This window comes from Centrocercus urophasianus, unplaced genomic scaffold (assembly GCF_019232065.1).
Source record: "Centrocercus urophasianus isolate 14NV4802_14NV808 unplaced genomic scaffold, USGS_Curo_1.0 seq_15, whole genome shotgun sequence".
NCBI lineage: Eukaryota > Metazoa > Chordata > Aves > Galliformes > Phasianidae > Centrocercus > Centrocercus urophasianus.
The window spans coordinates 30,291,656-30,314,499 of NW_024884697.1; the positions used below are offsets into that span (position 1 = coordinate 30,291,656).

General features: G+C 39.4%; 1 protein-coding gene and 1 long non-coding RNA gene across 6 annotated transcripts in view; one reads left to right on the forward strand and one right to left on the reverse strand.

The window, feature by feature from the left end:
• Positions 1-232: 232 nt before the first annotated feature.
• Positions 233-7,717, reverse strand: LOC122158663. 3 transcript variants are annotated; one of them, XR_006168279.1, is made up of 4 exons: positions 7,634-7,717; positions 6,288-6,421; positions 3,248-4,635; positions 233-1,649 (listed from the first exon to the last, which is right to left on the reverse strand). It is a non-coding gene; the product is annotated as an uncharacterized LOC122158663 (long non-coding RNA). The 3 variants fall into 3 exon arrangements; XR_006168278.1 differs by having other exon boundaries at positions 233-1,185; positions 1,557-1,649; positions 3,248-6,421; XR_006168277.1 differs by having other exon boundaries at positions 3,248-6,421.
• SLC16A7 (solute carrier family 16 member 7) overlaps positions 7,194-22,844 on the forward strand; it is a 79,542-nt gene continuing 63,891 nt past the window's right edge. The window contains exon 1 of one of the 3 annotated variants that reach the window (XM_042815493.1): positions 7,194-7,215. The gene's annotated coding sequence lies outside the window, so the exon portion shown is untranslated. Of the gene's footprint in view, positions 7,216-7,481; positions 7,620-20,192; positions 20,343-22,844 lie in introns of those variants that run through there. The other 2 variants (XM_042815489.1, XM_042815491.1) reach the window with 2 other exon arrangements.

The window sequence follows — 22,844 nt, forward strand, 5'->3', positions numbered from 1 at the left end:
TTTTATTAACACTATTGTCTAGAACAGAAGTTTATATATACAGCTTACACTAGAGCACTTCCATACAGATTCCTAGAGATGTCTTAATCTTCATTGGAGTCTCTCCCTACACCGCTAAAAACTGCTGAAGAATTCATGTTGTTTGATGGGAAGTGGCTACTGCAAGATATCATAATTTCATATCCCAAGATGTGTACTACTAGCAATGAGAAAAGGACTGACAGTAAAATGGTAATATGAAAAAATAATTTATTACTGATTTTGTGACATAGCAATACAATTCCAAGATAACAGAAAATATCTCAGTCTCATGACCCACAGAAAAATAAATTTCTATAAATTATAAGTTCTTATACAGGATTGTCTACTGTAGCTCTACACAGGAATGACAGAAACTACCTGGAGACAATAAATTGCACAACTATATTTTTGATGTAATCGGTAAAGAATAAAATACAAGATATGTTGAGGAGTTTTACTTCTGAACCATGCAAAAACACTCATCAAAATATAATATTTACTGTTAGGTTTTACACGCTTGGGTAATATGTTACTATCCCAGAGGAGAGCTGCAAAATAAAGCTTAATTTTACCAAAACATAAAGACAATAACTAAAAGCTCTTCATGCATGTTTTTGAACATGTAGTCCAATGCTTTCAACGCAATGAAGGAAAGTATGGAAAATTAATTGCACAGTCAATAGGTTCTGATTTTTCATGTTAGCTTGAGAAAAGTATTGTATTTCTACAGACCAACCTATTGATATTATTCAGGGTAATATTCAGACTGTGGTAGCTGCCAGTGTTAAAACATCTACCTGACAGGATGATTCAGACTTGTTCCTTTAGATATCCCAGCCATCACACAGTCAGTGGGTTAAATGCCTCAAAGAGGAAATAAAGAATATCTAAGTGGGATGCCTTTCACTTTCCACTGGCAGGACAGCAAGTGTCTTTGGGTACACTACACCACGGTGTTTGTTTGAACAGTTAGTTCATGTACCTATGCAGAACAGGCATCTTCATCTCTTCATCTTCAGAGCACTGAATTCACTTTTGACCACCACAAGCTAGTGAGGGATGACCCTTTTTATGCACAATTAGGGAATATGAACAGGAGACTCTAAGACTTTCCTCTATTTATATCTCCTACAGAGATGGCTCCACCTCGGATAGCTGCATAGTCTGTCAAAAAAAAAAAAAAAAGGTAATTTTTCCTCTTCAATCTGGATCATAGCACAGAGAAAGATTGAAGCATTAGACTTGTAAGTTTTGAAAGTTCATCATTACATTATTTCATTTACATTATTATTTTAGCAGCCATTGAGTAAGATAAAAAATGACAAAGTATTCTAAGCAATCACCACTTAGAGCTGAAATTTACAGAAGCACACAATTAATTCATGCTCAGCAGAAGAACACATTAAAATAGTGCACTAAAAACATGCAATTTGGTTAGTTTTCAAGGCCACAAATTATTTACGTAATGAGCACATTTAAATTTTCTTAATGGGTTGTGAAAGTATGTTGCATTCCTAAAGAAAATTGGAACTTACTTTAATATTGGTAGCTAGCACTCTGGAAACATTTGATGAATTTGACTTGTTTTTTGGTCTTTCATTGTAAATGTATGGAATGATTTCTAGTTTCTGTGGTACAAACAAGTTTTATTTAAGCATCTTTTTAAGCAAACTGAGCAAATCTTCTTTCTTTCCCTCCTCCCCCTCCTCCCGCCCTTTTTTTTTTTTTGGTTCTGATCCATTGACATCAGCTACCTTATGTGGTCCACGTGAAAGAGTTAACTAACTCAAGAAATCATAGAATCATAGAATCATAGAATCACATGAAAGATGTCAAGAAATCATCAAGAAAGATGTCAGTTGAATAAATTCAGTATTTATTAGGTAGAAAGATGTCCTTTCTATTCTACATTCTTTCTATTCTGTATTCTTTCTATTACACAGAATTTCTATTCTGTGGCTTCTTCAGCAAATCAATATATCCTGATGTTATCTCCCTCTGTTGTTCTACAGAATCACAAAAAACAGTAAGAAGAGTTATCAAATGGTATCATTTTCCTTGTGTGTTCATGCAAAATTTCACTTCTTCACAAGTAAGAACTTGGGAATTTTAAGAGTGCTTTACAATGAAAGATGTTTGTTTTAATAAATGTCTACTAAAAGTATCATATTTCCTCTGTACTCAGCACTGATGAGGCTACACTTTGAGTGCTGTTTTCAGTTTTGGACCTCCCACTACAAGAAAGACATTGAGGCTCTGGAGCATGCCCAGAGAAGGACAACAAAGCTGTGAAAGATCTGGAGCATAAGTTTTATCAGAAGCAGCTGAAGGATCTGTAATTGTTCAGTCTGGAGAAGAGGAAGCTCAGGAGAGACCTTATCACTCACTACAACTACCTGAAAGGAGGTTGTGATGAGGTCCCACTAGTGATAGGACTAGATAGGATGGCCTCAAGTTGTGTCAGATTGGATATTAGTAAAAATGTCGTCTCTGAAAGAGTGGTCAGGCACTGGAAAGAGCTGTCCAGGGAGCTGGTGAAGTTACTGCCCCTGGAGATGTTCAAGAACCATTTAAACGTTGTACTGAGAGACGTGGTTATTGGGTAAATATTGGTGATAAGTGGATGGTTGGACTGGGTGATCTTTGAAGTGTTTTCCAACCTTGGTGTCTGTATGACTCTTTTCTTTCTCTCTCTTCTCTGTGCTTGTATCAGGATAAGCATAATGGTAGAAAAGGTATTTCTAGATGACAAGAAATTACAAAAAAAAAAAAGAAATCATATGCTCCACAGAAGACTATGATAGACATAACAGGAACATTATGTAATGATTGCACTGGCAGTATAGACAACAGCAAGTAGAATAAGTAGCTTCCTAGTCTAGCAACTGTAATTTAACAGAGGGTCATGGTGCCCCTAGGATTGTGGTCAGCTTTTTTCAGCTGCAGGAGCCTTCTTCACTTCCCTGTGATAGTGATTTATATAACTGAATATGTCAAACTGTGTTTCCAACAACATTTTGAACACTACAAGAGACCTGACAAGCACAAGCAGTAAACTGCAGCTGTATTTTCAGCAGTATTACACACAGTAGTGATCTGGGAGTTGAGTTCATCAGTGACCTACCTAAGTTGTTACCTCCCCTCTAGAAAAGTGGTTTATTATCTCTCCCAGGTTTCCAGATTGCTTTTCTATTATCTATTTATCTTCTATACTTCTAGTGACTACCTGTTTCAGCTGATAACTGCCAGCTGCCTCAAATTCTTTGTGATGCCTGATAAAGATCTCTCACGGCTGAGTCTATTGCTGTTGTTACAATGTGCTGTGTTCTCTATCCCCAGGAGCTGTAAAAGAAAAGAATTTTATTGGGCCTTGAATAGATGTGTTTGATGCTTATAAAGAAAATTGATCTCAGCAGAAAGATGTACTTTGGCTATATTTTATCATTAGAATTCTGCAATATCTAATTCTAGTCGAATTTTTCACACATACACAAAATGAAGTGCATCTATCTGTTTAACAATAGCATAGCAAAACTAGGATTCACATAGCAAAACTAGGATTAAAATTTTATGTTAGTGGATGGGCTTTCTGTGTTCATGAGTGAGAATGCAATGGGACACAGGCTGACAATGACTAGTGGTTGATATAAAGCTTACAGAAGGTGGCTGAAGTGAATTACCAACATGGTTTTAATGACAATGCTGAATATTTGCTGGAAATGAGCACAAGAGCCATGCCAGCTTGCCTATGCATGAAAGCAGTTTGAACAGTGTGTGCATGGAACAAAAATCAGTTAGAAAAAGCATGTAATCATCATGTAATCATACAAACACTAGTGACACCAAGAACAGTGATACTAAGACCCTTTAGGTCTGGACTGTGATTAGAAGACATAACTGGTGAGATAGCAGAGTAAACCAAAATTTTGCATTCAAATGAAGCTGCAGGACAAATGGTAATGGGGGTAAATAGGCTAATCCAGTAGAAGACTTACCCAAATGATTATTTGATAGATTCACATAGATAATATCAAGTATTCAATATCAGCAGCATTAATTTTTTTCTTTCTCCAGAGAAAAATATTTCTTAAAAACAAATTCCATTAAAATCACTAAAAGGATCTCAAGTTGTTGTAAATTCAGAGAGGAGAGTACATAAGATGCAGTATCCCAAAGTCTATCTCACTGTCAAACGGATGTGGAATGAATAACCAAATATGTAACTTCTTTTCACATATACAATACGTAGGTAATTTTACTTAATTTTTTCAAATTGATCACTGAAACATACACAGACAACATCACCCTCCACACATAAACAAACACACATGTATACAGTGCTTGGAACCTTTGCTAGCTTCTTGAAATTCACACTTGAATTATTAATCACTATCACTACTACATTTTTAATTCTTACCCTTAGAGTGTGGTTGTGAACATTCTTACTTTGAATAATGGGCTGCCTACACTGAAGGTTCTCAGAGACTGGAAGGGTGTAGGACAGTGACAGAGCTTTTTTTATCTACATCAGGGACCTTACTCACTTCAGAGCCCTCCTGTAACACTCAGAGGGGAGCACTTGCTTTAAAAACTTGGTGCCGGTGAAAACAGGAGCTGCATAAAAAATAAAATCATACTTCAACCTTTAGTCTAAGGGCAAACTGCAGCTTTTTGTCACATTAAGCAGGACACTGAGCTGTATCCAAACTTGTGCAGGCTGTGGGCCAGAATCACACACTGCTTTAATTGCAGTTAGCTTGTGTTCAGTCTCTGCCTCAGACTGCAGAAATGTGATCAAGCGTACAGCAACAATAGGTCAATTAAGATGCACGGACCTTTCCTAGAGAGGCTGCTCCAAAGAGGCATGCAAACTGCTTGGGGCACATACATATATATGGAATATGGGTAGTATTCTGTAACAGTAAATATTCTAATGTTTTCTACTATTTCTATATAGACATGCCAATGTGTAAATACTTATTATATATACACAGAATACATCCATTTTCACTGTGTTATATATCATACTACACAATGTGTACTAGTGCACTAGTACAGCAAATATAATCTGTGATTTAAACATATCACTGTGTAAAATTTATTGTCCAAAACACATATTGCATACATTTATGCATAAAGAAAACCTATACTTACATTTATACAGCTATGTATTCATAAAAATTAAGGCAAACTAGAGGAAATAGAACTATAAAGTGAAAAAACATCACCATTTATTTTCATGCATTTCCTGTTTCAGCTCCATTTGAAAACCACTTTTTTGACATTCTGCAAAGCTGTATGTGAAGTGGATACTTCATTGAAAAAGATAATGTATCCATGTTTTTCTGCATTTTACACATACTATATAAGGTCCTCTATGGCCTACAATTTTCTTCAGGGCACACAAGGTGTTTCAATACAGAAGACAGCTTACCACTAACACAATGCCAAGTTTAAAATCTGTATTTCAGCAATAGCAGCCCAGAAGATCCTAATTTAAACACCTGAGGTCTTGTAGTTGTGGGCCTGCCTGGAAGGGACCATGAGTTTGAGCATGGCATTTGTACCAAAGTCCTTGTATACCCAGGACTTATATCCTTGCTTGTATACCCAGGAGTTACTGCTTCGTGTAGCGGGCCTCTCTCAAGTGTTTTTTTTTTTGTTTTTTTTTTTGTCTCTCAAAGCCTCTAGTATGACCTGATGCCAGAATAGACCCTGTGATCGTGGGTATTCTGGGCACAGTTTCCATCATACACTTGCTCAAGAGATGACTGACACTGCTACCTGCGTTAATACAGCTGTGAGTTTCATGAACTGCACTGGCAGTCACTGTGTATGTTTATTCCCAAAAATGACCCCGGACATAGGCAAGTAACTCAATTATTCTGAGCTTATATGACGCCACAAAAATGGCTCCAAATTGTTTGTTTCAGAAATGAAAGCATTTTCTGTGTTACTCAGTGAACTACTTACTGCTCCTTAAACAACTGTTGTGCCAGGATCTGCCCAGGAAAGGCAAGCTGGCTGCTTTACAAGCACGTGATAAATTACTCCCTCCTTCTGAAGCTAAAGAACTTCCAGTGGAAACTGATGATAGACATATTTTAACAATAATACCTTAGAGAAAGAAGGAATTATAAGATAGGCTGTTACGCTGCTGAGTCTGTCTTCTTATTTAATATACATTTTAAACAGAAAAAAAATCTCACATAAAATCAAGCAGAGCAAATAAGTAGTTGTAACAAAGAAATCTGATTTCTATGCACCTGTGCTTCAAGATGTCCTCTGTGCCTGAATTCTTTGATGCATAGTAGATATTACTGCTGCAGCCTTTTCTGGGGTGTCCTGCTCCTTTCCAGAGTATTTCTGAAAGGCCATTGTTCATTTTGGCTGATGCCAGCTAAGGGATAAAAACACTATTAGCAGGAGGTAGACAAGCCTATCAAGTCCCTTTATTGCTCAACAGCAGCTCAACAAGCTGAATATTCTCAGCTAAAACCCAACTTCTCATATCTACAAAGATCTATCCCCAGTTCTTAAAATGCCTGTGAAGGTACTGTTTGTAAAGCTCGTACCAAACAATCTGCATGCATTAAAGTTATAAAAATAATAAAAATCACATGGTATTCACAATTACTTTTTGTACATATTTTGCAACATGATGTCAGCAACTGTAACTACTTTTTTTTCAGATTACTTAAAATGTTGCATATGACATGTAATGTTACCCATGAGAATAGGCATTTATGGTAAAGGGTTTAATTATGTGATTATGTTCCATGTTCCATCATTCTCCCCTTAGGATTTTAGCCTCAAGGACAGAATTTTGGGATAATTTAATGGCTGTTCTATAAATATGTTCATGGCATGTATACAAAACAGTTTCTGAATTTTTCTGGGAAGTGTGGAGGTAGGGAAAAGGGAGAGAGATCCACGACTTTAATCAAGAACTCATTCCTCACGGCCAGATTTGCTGTTTGAGAAGGTGATGTTCTCCTGTTCTGCACACAAAGATCGCTGTCATTTTTTTCTTGACATAAGCTTGGCGTGCCTTGCCGTAACCTTTGTGTGGAACGGCCATGGAGTGCAAACAGCCACATGATGCGAAACACTCGGCGCCCCGTGTCCCGGTGAGGAGGACAGAGGGGCGGGACGGAAGGGCGGACGGACACGACCGGTCCTGGCAGAGCCGAGGTGAGGAGCGTGACACCCCACGAGCGCGGGGCCGGGCAGGGGCCGGGAGCTGCCTTTCTCGCTGGCTCGTCGTCTCCGGGCCGGGCGCCGCGCCCCCGCCGGCCCCGAGGAGCCGGGTTGGGCAACCCGGGAGGCGTCTCCTCCGCAGCCCCCGCCCCGCCGCGCCGGTGCTGAAGCGCCTCGGCCGTTCCCCCGCAGCACCCCCGGGACAGCGGCGCCCCGTCGGCCCCGCAGCAGCACCCGGGCCTCCCTCCCCGCCGCCCAGCCCGGGCTGTCCTGCCACGGCTCTGCTGCCGAGGCTGCCTCATGGGGAATAAATAAATTCATAGCCCCGCTCATCCCCGCGGCAGCGAGAGAAGCCGGCGGCGGCCGCGGGATTAGATCCAGCCCGAGCTAGAGACCAGGTAACGTAACCTACCCGCCAGGAGGGAGGAGGAGGAGCAGCGAGGCCGCTGAGGTCGCCCCCATAGGGGAGGGCTCCGGGGGACGGAGACGGGGCTGCCGCAGCCGGGGCGCGCCGGCGTCCCCCCCACCCTCCAGCCCCGTTCGCTGCGGGCGGGAGCGCTGCTGCTCCCGCGCTGTGCGCGCCGCAGTGTCAGTCACACACACGCACACGAGCCGCCACCCACGCAGGGATGGACGGACGGATGGATGGATGGATGGACGGACGGACGCCGCCCCTCGCGGGCGCTGCCCACTGGTCCCGAAGCAGCCGCTGTAGAGAGGCGCCGCACGCCTCGCCGTGCCCATGCGGCCGCCGGGCGCTGACAGCGGGCGGGGAGGCGGGTGGCGGGGCCGAGCCGAGGCCGCATCCCGGGGCGTTGCCGCACCTCCCGTTGCCGCCAGGGCCGCCCCCGCCTCGGGGCAGCTCCGCCGGGAGACGTGGGCGGGAGGCGCGGCAGCGAGGCTGGAGCAGCGTGCTTGACTGGGCGTCACTTGGCGGCTGCGGCCCCGAGGGGAGCGGTGACGTCACAGCTGTGCTGGGGGTGATCTCGGGGAGGGGTCCGCTGGGACCCTGCGCTGTGGCTTTGCCTGGCGTGGGCCGGGCCGCTCCGAACTCGGCGGCGCTGGTTCATCATCTCCGAACATCGCTGGCTTTGCTTAGAGGCTCTGCGCCCAGCTCTCCCCGTGACTGGTACCAGAGCCGGGAGAACGCTCCTCCAGCGTTATTTTTATACGACCTCTGCTCGCACAATGGGGACACAGCGTCCTTGAAATCTCTCTTGAGTGGGGCATTGATAACCTTGTCCTGAGAGAAAAGGGTTTCTCTGTGCCCACGCAGATCTCTGTGCTCTGGCACTGTGGTTGTTGAAGTGACCCCTACAAGACACTGGAGGTGGGACACGGCCCTAACACAGACCTTTTCATATTCTGGAGACCAGAGTGTGCTCTGGTGCTCCTGAGAGGGCCGGTGATCTCTTCATCCCGCAGGCACACCACACTTATGCAGGCGCACCGCTGCTTTTCAAATCAGAGGTGAATAAGAAAACTAAACAGAAAAATAATGTTTCCCATTCCCGATTCTGTGGTCTCTATAATAACCACTCGTGTCACCATAGTGACATCCACCTGTGTCTCCAGTTACATATCAAATAGCAATGAAAGACATGCTTGCAGCTTCCCTTGCAGGAATGGAGCCATAAACTTAACTGCACACCAACTGAGACAGTGAAATATTGCCTTGGCTCTCCCTAGATGAACCATGATATGAAAGGTGGTCTTCAATGCTGAGGGGGTAGACTGATATTTAAAGGAAACAGGAAACTGAGAAGTAGTTCAATGAAAGTGGTAAGGCTTTAATTTGTATATATTAAATTTGTGAATAACATGCTTGAATGATTCCCTTCTTACTTTTAAAGACAGCTCTCTCCCCTTTTCTTCCATGATTACTGACTTTGGGTATCATACTTCAGAATGAGTGCTGAATATCTTCCACATAAAAGGAAGACAAGAAATTATATTTCAAAAGTTTCTATAATGTGTGCGATTAATTATGGAACCATAACATCACGTATCTGAATAGCTCAGCTAACTTAGTTTGGAACACAGTGTTTCTAATGTAAGTGACCTAAGAGCAAAACAACTCTGAAGAAGGCAAATACTGGTAGATTTGTGTGTGTATGTGTGAGTGGTTTCAGATAATTTCACCAGCTTCATTTTTTTTAATATGGTGGAGCCATGGGATAGCCTAAGTCTCAAATGGTCTCTACATGGGAAGTCTTCATGGATTGTAGAAAATGAAATTGCCACATTTTGTGCATAGGAAGACTCTTTGAAAGATCTAGTGATATAGCTTGTCTGAAGAGGTACTTCTCATGTAAATTGATGAAGGAATAGTAGATACAAACTTCTGGGGAGACTCTGAAATATTTTAAAGGGAAATATCAGAGCAACGATTATATGGTTTAACATTGTGACTCTGCAGCTACAGTAAGGATAGGCTGAATTTTTTTTCAGCAATTTTCAGTGTAAATGAATACGCCACTAATAGTGCAAAAAATACCCATCCAGTCTTTAACAATTCCATCTAATAATAAATTCCATCTAATTCCACCTGTCACTTCTCAGTGGTGTGTATTGGATTTGGACTCACTCAGATCTTGTTATTGCAAAATCCTCATTCTAGAATCAGGGTTCTACAGAAGCAGGAGATCCTATGGGCAGATTTGAAGATGCTATTACTTACGGGCATAGAAGTTAAGGCAGAGTGAAGAGCAGTCTTTGAATTACAAGCTGATTTGTTTAAAAAATGTTATTCTTTCATTACTTTTCTTCCTTGGATTTTGTTCAGTATTTTCTACATTTTTACTATTTCTTTGTGTATGTATACTTATGTTTCTGGTACCCATTGGTTTTCTGTTCTGTCATTTTAGGAAAAAAAATCCAGTTCAGTATCCTTTCTTTCTTAAGTAATTTTTCTTGTCCTCTTTTTATGACAAGCAGGTGGCTTTGCTTGCAGTATCTCCTGGTTATTCTTTAAGGAAGGAGACTACAGCTCACCTGATTTTTCTCCTATTGCAACATCACAGGATATTTGTCTTGAGTATATTTCTGCTTTAGCAAAGATGGTGTCTGAATGAAATTCTGAGTTGATTCTATGCCTAACTCTCTTTACTAGAGTTAATGCTGTCCATTTTCTAATGTGTGAATCAAGACAAGAAAAATGGTCTTTGTCTATACTAATTATCTGTGCTGTTAAATGATTTTTTTTTGTTGTTTCAAGGTTGGTGTGATTATGAAAATGTAATTCTCTTTTGATTTTTATTTAATAAAATGTTAGGTCATATCCATTAATAATTGATAGTGAATGTTAGTTCCTATATCTGTTCAGATAATAATATATATAATGTGCTAATGCTTGCACAGCACCAAGGAGAATATTGCATAGGAAAATAGGATTTCATTTGTCAAGTGTTTTGTGCATCAAGCAAATGTGAGAAACAGGCTGTGTTTCACATATGCATCCCAGTCCAAACCTGCATTCTTTGGCATGTATGTTTTTATGAGCCATTGTGCCAACTTTCGTAGTTTTATTGTGAACCTTGGAACATTCAAGCAATAGTAGCTGAGATGTTGGAGTTAAGGGTATGACATCCTGTGACTTGAGAAATATAGGCTAACTGCTTAGCTTTACATTCTATCATGTATTTCCACTATTTCTTCAGCTGTTGTTCTTAAACGATCAAAACAAGCTTTTACTGAAGAAGAAGTTTGTAGCTCACTGGTCACAGTGTCTGGCAAACTAGAAGGAGTCTGTTTTTTTTTTCCCTTGCAATCTCTTGAGTTTTAATTTATAATATTTATGTCTGGAGGAGGGGTAGTCACAAAATTGCAGGGGTTGAAAGGGACCTCAAGAGATCATAGAGTCCAATCCCCCTGCTAAAGCAGGTAATTTCCAATAGGGCACACAGGTAGGTGTTCAGATGGGTCTTGAACATCTCTGTAGAAAGAGACTCCACAACCTCTCTGGGCAACCTGTTCCATGCTCCATCATCCTTACCATAAAGAGGTTCTTCCACATGTTGGGATGGAACTTCCTATCCTTGTATTATCTTTACACACCACTGAGAAGAGCTTGGCCATTTGCCTCCCACCCCCCTTTAGAACAATTCCTTATGATCAGCTCCTTTTATTGACTATATTTTTGAATTTTGTTTATAAAGTGATGTTAGCTGGTCCCTTTATTTGTTATCATCAAGTTCAAGCCACCACTTACCTCCCATAATTTTTTTTATTTTCAGGGCATGGTGTTTTCCTGTCTTGTTTTGCATGAGAAGCAATTGCTGAAAAAGTGAATAAGTATTATCAAAAGGATATTGACGTAACTAGAGCAATTGAAAAAGGTCCTGGTCAAGGTGATGATCTATGTGGGAACATTCAGAAAGCATATGCTACACAGAAAACTGTTCAGACCATGTCCTATATGAATGGCTTTTGTTATCTTTATATTTTTAAGAAGTTCTTTAGACTAGCTTATCTTCACTCAGCTGTTAGAAGCCTCCTGCTAGTCCTTGAAGCACGTTGCTCCCATCAGATGGCCTCTGTGGTAGCAAACTGTTGGCAGCACTCCCAATTTTGGCACACAGGGTTAATGAATATAAAACAAAGACTTGTAATTGTGTTCAAAGTGCATTCGACATCAAAGAAATTTTACCATTTGCAGTCACTACAGTGATGGTAGTGATAATATTATGATGACTGTTGCCTTTTGCATGAGGTGCATGCAAGAGATTAGTAAAGTCAGTCCCAAAGCAGTGCTACATACTTTCTAAGTATGGAAGTAATTTTATTTTCAAAGAAATAGAAACTTTAAAGCACATTTTAGCATTCATTCTCAACAACATGCTTGCAAATATAAGAAGTTATCCATTCTTTAGGCACACTTGCAGTCTATGGTACAAGCAAAAATGAGACAATAAAAGATAAAATTTCAAATTGTTCCACTATCAACTTCAGAAGTGTACAGTACTAGAAGAAACAAGCAAAAAAAAATTTACCACTGCTGTAAAAAATCAGTTCCTACTGTAATCTATTTGATTAGTATTGCAGGTGGAAAAAAATACCTATGCTTTTAAAGTTAATTGCATTAGATCTTTTCCTTTACATCAGGAATGAAGTCTTTTGTGGCTTTTTTTTTTTTTTAATTAACTGCAATAATTACATACATACTTGGCAGTGAGGGTTACAGTTTTTGAAATAACATAGGACTACTCAAACAAAAAGCTATAACGGCATGACTTCTTAGACATTGCTGCTTTTCTCTGCATTGACTTACAGAAATTGAAAGCCTTAAAATAAGGGGTATCTAAATGTTTTCTGATACTATTGAATTAAATTGGAGTTGCAGATACCTAATTGGGTTCCTATAGTTTGCATTCTTACTATGGCCCGTGGGACAAGTTTCAAACAGAAAGAAAAAAAGAAACCTTAATGATGCAAGTAAGCTGCTCTTGGGCATGTAGGTGTCTGATCTTTTAAAATTGGGATTGTATGTGTTAAATTCCTGGATGAATTTTGATAAGTAAGTTCTCCATTGAAGAACTCATTTTCTACACTGCTTTTGGAAGCTGTGCCACCAAGAAGAAGTCACATAAGAGAAAATTATGATCTGCTTGAGGGTAGGCAAGCCCTATGGACAGATCTGGCTAGAGGGCTGTGTCCATTGGGTAACAGTTAGTAGAGTTAAGTCCAGCTGGTGGCCCGTTACAAGTGGTGTCCCCAGGGGTGGGTATTGGGGCCCATCTTGTTTGATATCTTTATTGATGACTTAATCAAGGGGATTGAATGTACCCTCAGTAAGTTTGCAGATGACACCAAGTTGGGAGGTAGTGTCAATCTGCCTGAGGGTAGGGTGGCCCTTCACAGGGATCTAGATAAGCTGGATCACTGGGTTGAGGTGAATGGGATGAGGTTCAACAAGGCCAAGTGCTGGGTCCTGCACTTTGGTCACAATAACCTCATGCAGCATTATAGGCTTGGGGATGAGTGGCTGAATGACTGTGAAGAGGAGAGGGACCTGGGGGTGTTGGTTGATGCTTGGCTGAACATGAGCACATAGTGTGCCCAGACAGCCAAGAGGGCCAATGCCATCCTGGCCTGCATTAGAAATAGTGTGGCCAGCAGGAGCAGGAAGGTAATCTTCCCTCTGTACTCTGCTCTGGTGAGGCCACACCTTAAGTACTGTGTTTAGTTTTGAGCCCTTCACTGCAAGCATGACACTGAAGCCCTATAGCATGGCAAGAAAAGGGCACTGTAGTCTTATGAGGAGCGGCTAAGGGAGCTGGGATTGTTGAGTCTGGAGAAGAGAAGGCTCAGAGGAGACCTTATCAATCTATAACTCCCTGAAAGGAGGTTGTGGCAAGGTGGGGAGGAGCCTCTTCTCCCGGGTAACAGCAATGGGGTGAGAGGCAATGGCCTCCAGTTGCACCAGGGGATGTTCAGGCTGGATATTAGGAGAAATTTCTTCTCAGTAAGAGTGGTCAGGTGCTGGAACTGCCTGTGCTGTCCAGAGGAGTAGTTGAGTCACCAGCCCTGGAGGTATTCAAGAAATGCTTAAATGTGGCACTGAGTGACATAATTTAGTGGGCATGCTGGTGGTGGGTTGACAGTTGGCCTAGATAATCTTTGTGGTCTTTGTCAACCTTAATGATTCTATGAAGCTATAAATAGGAGTGCATTTGGATCTGAATCTGGGTGCTTGACCTTTGTTTTCAGCAATGTCTTCTGCTGAGTTAGAAATGGAGACTGGGGAGATATAAACTACCAGCTGGAACTTAAGGGTCAGATAGAAGTGTGTCTGGGACAGAGACTGAAACTAGCTGAGCAAGAGGTGTGCATCAGGGAGCAGGTGGAGAGAACAAATCCTCACCAACAGGAAAATCGATGTCATAAGCTGAAGAAGACAGTGGGCCTATCAGCCAAATACCAATGTATTCTTTATAATAATTTCTATGTAGTACTAAACTAAGGACTTCCTTTCTGTCCTGAGGAATTTATAGTATCTTTGCTCACTGTGTCACACAGGGCTCCTAACTCCTAGTCTTCCATTATGCATACTCTCTTCCACTCTCAACTGCTACTAAAGGTGAATAAGGGGACTCAGTAGCCCATGAAGTCACAACACCAGGTTTTGGCAAAAAAATGATAAAAACTTGCATATTTTGAGACTTCTGGGTTGTATATTTGGGGAAAATGAGAAAAGAATATGCCATAATAGTCAGTAATGACAAAGCATGAACCATATATTGAAGCATAGAGACATAAAGGCTTTATTCTCATGTTTTTCTGATGTAGTTATCCAAAAGGAGATGTTTTGATGTTATTATACTGGATAGATGAGTGCTTTATTTCAATTTAGGTTAATTCTTTATTCATACATAACAACATTGCAGCAGCCATAAATGGCCTCTTTTGGTTTTAGCTCTATTAGGACAGTGAAAGAGGTTTATAAGTGAAGTTAGTGAATGTAAGGTCCAACGTCTCATATAAGGCTGAGAAATCAGGGAAGGACATTTAAAACTGACATCTGAACACCCTGTGGTGTTTTCTGTCAATTATGTTCAGAGATGCACTCAAAGAATATGACAGTACTGCTAATTGGCATTTCTGTTTCTGTGACTCCAGTTCTGTATTTCATCTCCATACCCTCGTGTAATTCCACTGGCTTGCTCTTTGTGTACATACATTAAGGGCTGAGTACACTCTTTTGATTGCTTTCAAAGACTTTTGAATCACTGTCTTTGACTTGCCTGATTAGTTTAAATGAAAATTATTTCTCTTAATCATTATCAAAATGATTTCTGTTTTGAAACAAATACTCTCATGTGTCCTTCTATGTACTTTATTTCCCTTCAGTTCTTTCCATGAGAGCATTTTCCACCTTTATTAGAACAGGGGGAGATATCGAGGTAAATATTCTGCTCTGCTCATCTTACCAGTATGCTGTATTTTCCGTGCTAAATCTGGAAACTGTTATACATCCTCACTTGTAAGATAGCTTCTATATAGAGTAGATGATGCTCCTCCATAGTAATCAGTATGTATGTTACCTTTAGACTTGCAAGTGTTTACATTCTTTACCCTTAGTGTTTTATCTATCTATCTATCTATCTATCTATCTATCTATCTATTTACTATTTCTGCTTTTCAGATCTCAGGGGAAAGGAAAATACGTAGCGTTAGAAGAATGATAAACTGAAGAGGTGAAAACAGATTAGAAGTGCAAGAGATGTCATTATTTTGAGGGATTTCACAAAGGCTAATGCCTTCAAGCCACCAGAAGCAGAATGATGGATCGTATTTTCACAGTAGTTTTTAGTTGTCTTTAGATTTTTATTTAGTTAGTTAGTTCTGAGAAAGTGGTAGAAAGAGTGTTGACTTTAGCTTTTATTATATCTGTGTGCTAACTGTACGCCTTAGCAACATTTTTGTTGTTGATGAATTGTGTTACCTGATCACAAAATGTTACACTTTTCTATAACAGAATTTCTTCCAAACATGATACTTATAAAAGAATAAATACCAAATATGTTATGAGGAAAACTAACCATTAAATAATACCATTCTAAAACCTTAGTACTACAGTCTAGAAAGTAAAAGTTAGACATTGAATCTTACAGTCATTGTTTAGCCCGTGGTTGAGAATATCTTGAGTTCCAGAAGTAGTTTGCAAAAAGACATGTTCAGAACCATTTAACTTAACATTACACTTAGCGCTTTAATCTATTAAAGATTATACCTTTTGGATTTCCTTGAGTAAATATAGTCTGTGACTTCAAGAGAGGAAGACATGGACTCTGCAGTATAGATTAGTTCCAGAAGTTGCTCGCCACTTACTGATTGTACAGCAGTGTGAACTCATCCTTCAGTGCTTTCTTGCAAAGTTCATCTAGACAAGCATAGATGAATTCCTCTCACTTGGATCATTAAAAAGGCACTTTGACAAAAGAAATGAATATGTCATGTGTACATTTCCACATTTGGTACTGTCCAAATGCATAAGGATGTGTTGATTCACCTGTAGCTTTCCAACTTAGAATTATTTTTGTGATTAAAAAAAAAAAAAGATAAATTGTTTCCACCATTCTGTTTAATAGTAAAGCTGATTGTTTTATGCAACCTGCAAAAATACATTCATGTGTGATCAGATATAAAGGCCTGTTCTTTCCACAACTAATACAAGTTCTTTTTCTGACTCTGACAGCATAAGTAGCTGATAATGTAACAAGACATTCTTTCTTAACTAGGTAATCAGCTTGCACTTCTAGATGTATTTAAGTATTGCTGAAATGGCTGTATATTGAAAATAATGATTTTAATCCTGTTCTTGCTCATTAATGTGTTTCAGCTGCAACACTATTTTTTTTTTCTTTTTCTTAGACCAATTTCCTGAAAAAAATAGCAGAATTAGTTGATATGTGCAAGTTTATTTTTAAAGTATTACGTGGAAATTGCTAGTCTAGTAAAATAGAATTCTCAAAGAATACTGAACGATACTTTTCATTGAGGACGGAGAATATATCTTTAGCCCTAATAAGTTAGTTAAGGATTTTTTTTCCTTTTTTTTTTTTTTTTTTTTCATTTACCAGCTTTATCTCAGGTGAAGAAATACTTGTTTAAATCCTACTTCTCAATCAATCCTCTCATCTAACCAACAATCTTACAGGATAAAATCAGAAATTACAACATTAATCTGAACAGCATATAAGTGCATTGAACTACAGATACAGAGGTTTTATAAGCAGAGAATCTTGCATCTTGATGTAGTCTCAAAAAGCATCTTCTTGTTTTTCATAGAGGCAACTGAATCTATGTAAGTCAGGAGATGATAGTTTTCTAATAGAAATAATCTTGCATATATACAAATAGCAGTTGATAGGAAAAAATTTGAAGAAATATGCAGCATGCTGTATACCAGGAGATGAATGAACAACATAGGAAAGCACTGAAAAAAGAGATGTGAATACAGTTGCTTGAAGTTTCAGGGTGCTTAGGTGTTTCGATAAAGTTTAGAACCCATATTGATCCACTGTAAGTGTCAAATATACAGAGGAAAGTGTTTTCCTTAAGATTTTTTTGGTTTCTTTGGAACATTTCTATGACCAGGTTTATAGGAGGAATAGTATATACTTATGGATAGAAAAGGAAGACTATTTCTTACAAGAGCAGTGTGAGAGATGGTATGGGGGTGAAGGAGGGGAACTTGCACTCTGGCAGTACCAGAGAGTGAGGAGGTGTAGATTCCGGACCCAGTAAGAATGCAAAAGGATTGAATACTTTAAGACGTTTTACTGCCATTACTTTGCCTTAGCCCACAAACTGCCAGAACAGAACAGATGATCTTTTAGATAGTAAATTTAGCCTCCTAAAGACTGAGGAACTTCAGTAATGAAGGAAATTTTTATTTATCCTACCAAAGCAGAGCAGATTCTGTTTTTCAGTGCAAAGTGGCTAGTGTTACTTCATGTGTTCTCACTGCTCCAAAGGGGAGGTTGAGCTGTTTGGTGCGTCTCTGCTGGGTTCATTAATTTTATGTTTGTTTCTATTACCCCAGTTGAGAGGAGAATGGTTTGCATTTATGTTACTAAAAGGCTGGACCTGAATTATTTAACCAAACCCCACAGAGCACAGAACCTTTTGTATTTGGTCGAACTCGTGCTCCCAGGGTCATTTTTATCTGCCCCTCTGACCTTGCCAGAGGGAATCGTTGTTTGTTTCTTCGCATGATAGACAATTTTATCTGAGTCCTGCTAAGGAGAACTGGGCTACCTACTTTCTACTGCAGAAGGAAATCAAGAGAAACTGTTCTCTTTCTTTAGTCCAAAAGAGAAAAAAGCTTATGTAGGACTTCTATTTTTTTTATTTTTTTTTTTGTCTTGGAGATTGTTGCAGATACTTCAAATAGGGGTAGAAGACTGGTGACAGTAATGAGAAGATGCAAAGTTTTGAAAGTAGAGAAAGGGAGGAACAGTATAATCCATTATTACCTGCTATAATCCATTAGGCTGCTAGATTTTCACTCTCTGGCAGTCCAGAAATTCGTCGACAGACTCATTTGCTGCCCTGCTCTTAAGGAAAGCCATTGTAGCCCAAGATACCTAAAAAAGCTCCATGCCTCAAAGGGAAGGGATGAACAGTACTGTCAGAGCACTGGCTTTAATTTAAGCTCTAAAATGCAGCAGTATAAATAGAGACCAGATTGAGCGTGGTTGTGAACCAGGGTTGACTTTTGAGAGGCTGTGCTAAGTTTACCATCTTTAAAAAAGACAAAACAGCCGCTGTAGATCCACAGCAAACTAGTACAGTGATTTGAATCTTATACCTGTGGAAGTTAAAGCTGTTAAATTTCTCTCGAATAGACATACTCAAGGTGGCTGATTAGTTGAGAGAGGAAAAAAACTGAAAGAGAAAAAAAGTGAACTGTGAGGGAAAGGTGCTGCTGAAGTGGCATTCAGGCCAGCTGGGAGCTGCATAAAATTTGTATCTCTCTTGAGGTGTCTGTTGGCAGGATTTGTGTGGATTTTTGCCCATAAAAATAAACCGGCTTTATGTTGGTAGAAACTGCAGCCAAGAGTTATCCCTTGGGGGTGAATGCTTCTGCCAGAACAGCTGCCCCTCTAGGCAAAGTAGAAAGATATTACAGTACACCCCTTAATCGCTACAGGGTATGTCTCCTTGTCTTTAAAGAAAATTATTTCATCACTTTCTGGATATTTTTGTCACTGTGCTTGTGTATTGAAGTACTGTGTACCCAAGCACAACTGTCATGTTGCCACTTTAATCTATGCCTGCACTTATTGCTTATTTGTTTAAAATGCCTCCCTTAATCATTTGATGAAATGGATGAAAACCAAGTGAAATTCCAACAAAGATAACACATGTTTAAAGTTTTGTGTGTGTAAATCATAACCTAGAAGCTGGAGACTTTCTTACAGGCAGGAAACAAACATTTTTTGCTTAGCATAGCTATGAAATGACAGATATTTAATATGTTAAAAGTAAGAGTTACAGGAGATTTTCAGAAGACTGACGCCATTCGAAGTTAAGATACCAGAAAAGGTAGCAGTACCACTCCATCAAAGCTCGTTTTCCTTTTTCCTTATATTTTGCAATGTCCTCACAGCATCCTGTCTCCTCTGGAGAACTCCCTTTCTTTTCTAAAACTCACTGAGTTTCATCACACACACTTATTTCTACAGAATAGATCTCACAGACGTGATCTGATATGACTACAGAAATGTATTTTTTTACTTGTCTGCGAACACAGAAATTCATGAAAGAGAAATGAAGGAATTTGGTATCAGAATTAAAATTGACCTAAGTAAAACAGAAAATTTGTAGGCATATGGCAGTGATTTGAGCATATTTTGTCCTTCATGAGCTACAGTTTTTTTCGTGGATTTTTTTTTTTTTTTTTTTTTTTTAAACCAAGGAAGTTAGCCACTAGGTTCATATGACTTTCTTTAAGGCATTAAGTTATGTTCAGATAACCACAGCCGCTACTTCTGCCTTCATAGAGTTACAGTCATCTGTAGCTATAATAATAATTTTAAAGATAATAACTCTTTTGTGTGTGATGGTTCATACAGCAAAATGTAAGATAATGAGGAAGACTGAGGGGAAATTGAGGTACTGGAGAAGCATGAAACATAACTCCTGTGGCAAACAAGCCTCAGATCAGCTGTGAGGTTTTTCCTTACCTTGGACTTTGTATCCTGGTGTGTGTTTGAACTGTTTGAGCTGTAACAGTGAGAGGGTAAGCTTGGCAGCCTTAGAGGCTGGTGGATTAGGGAGGCAGAGTGGACATAGGGCTATCAGCAAGGGGCAGGCAGGCACTGCTGCGAAGGGCTGGTAGACTAGTGGGAAGGATGTGTTTTTGCAGCACTGCCATTGCAGTCAGTGCCAAATTACAGATAGCAAGAAGGAAACTACTGATATTTTTCTTTAGCCTGAGATTCGCAGCTTGTGCACAGGCACTCACAGTCATCTGTGCTTGCTGCGGCTTGTAAGTCACCAGTGTGTCTGGCTCATTCTGAAGGATGGTGAACAAGAGGGAAACGTTACTGCTGCCTCTTTCCCATCGCTCACCTTGGAGGCAGATAAAAAATCTTAATGCCCAAGGACATCAGGTCAGTCTCTTCTTACTGTTGTCTCTTCATGATTCCTTGTGTTATTTTCCTTTGAGTCCTTAATGTTAGCCACTGCCAACGAGTGCCTACAGGAGAATCAAACGAGCCAGCCCCAAAGGTTGCAAGTTCACACAGTGTTAGGCAATGTGATGTGCAATATAACTTTCATATTTGCATGTTCTTCATACCTAACACACTGAAACTTGTTTTTAATAAGCACTGTCATGCCTTATGACATGTCTTATTACTCAAGCTCTTGCGTATATGCAGTTATCTAAGCCAACATTATCATTCAGGCCTGAATGATAATGCCTTTTACATAATTCACGGAAAATAATTTTAAATGAATATTATACTTTTTTTTCTGCAAATAGATATACTAGGAAATCCTTGAGCTTATTTGAAAAGTCTTGTTACCGTATCTGGCGAACAGTTGTTGTCCTGGTTAGTAGTAAGCCATCCCTGATACATATCCTAACTATATCATCAGGATCAGCCTTAGCTATTTTGTTGCCTTGAGCAAAATATATTCTGCTGCCTATCCTCCAACATTTGTAAGAAATCATTTTTAATACCACTCCTTTTTTATAGACTTTTAGAATGCTACATATTCAGCTATTACAAAGTATGGTCTCAGAAAGTTCCAGAAAAAAATACGAGACAAAGTGTCTATAGCTTATAAGAATTAATGCCTTATTAGCAATTTAATTAGTGCAGTCACAAATTGGCTCTGAAAATGCTGCATCTCCAATTCTGCAGCTCTGGGCAACTGTCCAGTCTTTACATAAGGTAAGCTGCCCTCTGCATTGTTCTGTAAGGCACTGAACATCATTTCAAGTTTTAATTGGTGTTTGGATGGTTTATGCAATGATTTGGTTGAGTAAATAGTGAATTAATACTGCACATATGAAATCTGCCACTGTTTTCTTTTTATAAAACGATGGCAAGAGATTTGCCTTTATTTTATAAGACTTGAAGATTTACTTTCAAAATGGATAGTATTAGTTGCCTATGGTACGCACATAAGGCATGAGATAGTTTATCTTTATCTTCCATAAATTTTCCTCTACACTGCCATGATAGCCACAAAAATGTTAGTAATACAGTATTTCAGTGTTACACGTTTTACAAACACAGCAAAAGAAAATCCTGTACAAAATATGAGTATTGCAGCACATGCTGTTCAGAGACTCGTTGCTCAGCAAAAATGAGCTTATTTTTCACAGCAATAAGGAAAAGATTGCAAAATTTCAGATTTCAACACTGTGCTGTTAAGTTGTGGATCTCTTTCAAGGAAGATCACAAGAACCATTTTTTTGGAATTCAGAAAATATATTTTTCAATTTCATATTTTATTTCGGGTTAAATAGACAAAAAGAAAAGTCTCTTCCTACTCAAATAAAACTTTAGATTGAACAGCAAGAGGCATCTGAGTCATTAATGTACTATTCCATACTGAGAAAATGCATTCTGGACATACAGAGGTGGATTAACCTGATCAAATGCAGAGCTTGGCAGCGTAGATATGTATAATTGAGCTAGTTATCTGTCTATGTTATATAATGGATGGATATAGCCACGTTTATGTTTGAGATCATTTAACTGTAATTCAGACATGTGTAAAGGTGATATAGATCTCAGAAGTTTATTTCTGACCACTGACAATAAATGGAACCAAGATACTGAAATCACATGTAGATGCCAGTACTCTCAGTGTCAAAAGATGGCTGTGATGAATCCCTCCTTTAAATCAGAATGAATCACAAATGGTCTATAAACCAAAGAATACACTGAAGGCTTTACACAAACCTTAATATTTCCTAAAATGTGAAAAGCTAAAATTACATAGTAGGAGGAGAGGCAGGAGATACAGAGATTCTCCCCTAATATCTGAGATGATGAGCCAAAAAAAATATTCATGCCAACAGAAAAAACAGTGACCAAATTCTAAACCAATGTTTAGCTTAAAACAGTTGCCACTGCTAATGTAAAGCATTCTTTCAAGAAAGAAAACATCCTTAGACTGTGATCAAAGGACAAATTGTTCTGGGTGTTAAATATGGCGCTTGGCTGTATGCAAAAGAGATTATTTTTTAGGTGTCTGTTAATAAGCAGATGTGCTGGAACAGACATTAGTGAGTAGCAAACCTGATCTGGAGTTCTGGTGATCATCCAAAGTAAATGATTATTGTGAACCTACCTCAATTTTTACAGTTTAAGCTTATGATCTGAGAAGAAATTCTCAGCCTGTTTCTGGTGTCTGGCTCTTTTCCAGGAGTCAGTGGTTAAATTTAATGAGCATGTGCCTGCGTATCAGTGGGCAGCAATGTGCTGTAAAGAAGCTACATCTAGGCACCCATTTCAGAGAAGTTCTCAGGGAGCTAGATCTGTATTATACTTAAAAATCTACTGCTGCTATTGGTCACAAAATATGCTGGTAGATTAGTCTTGTATACTGAGTTGGGTAGTAGCCCCTGGTATGTCTGAATTTTTGTAGACAAT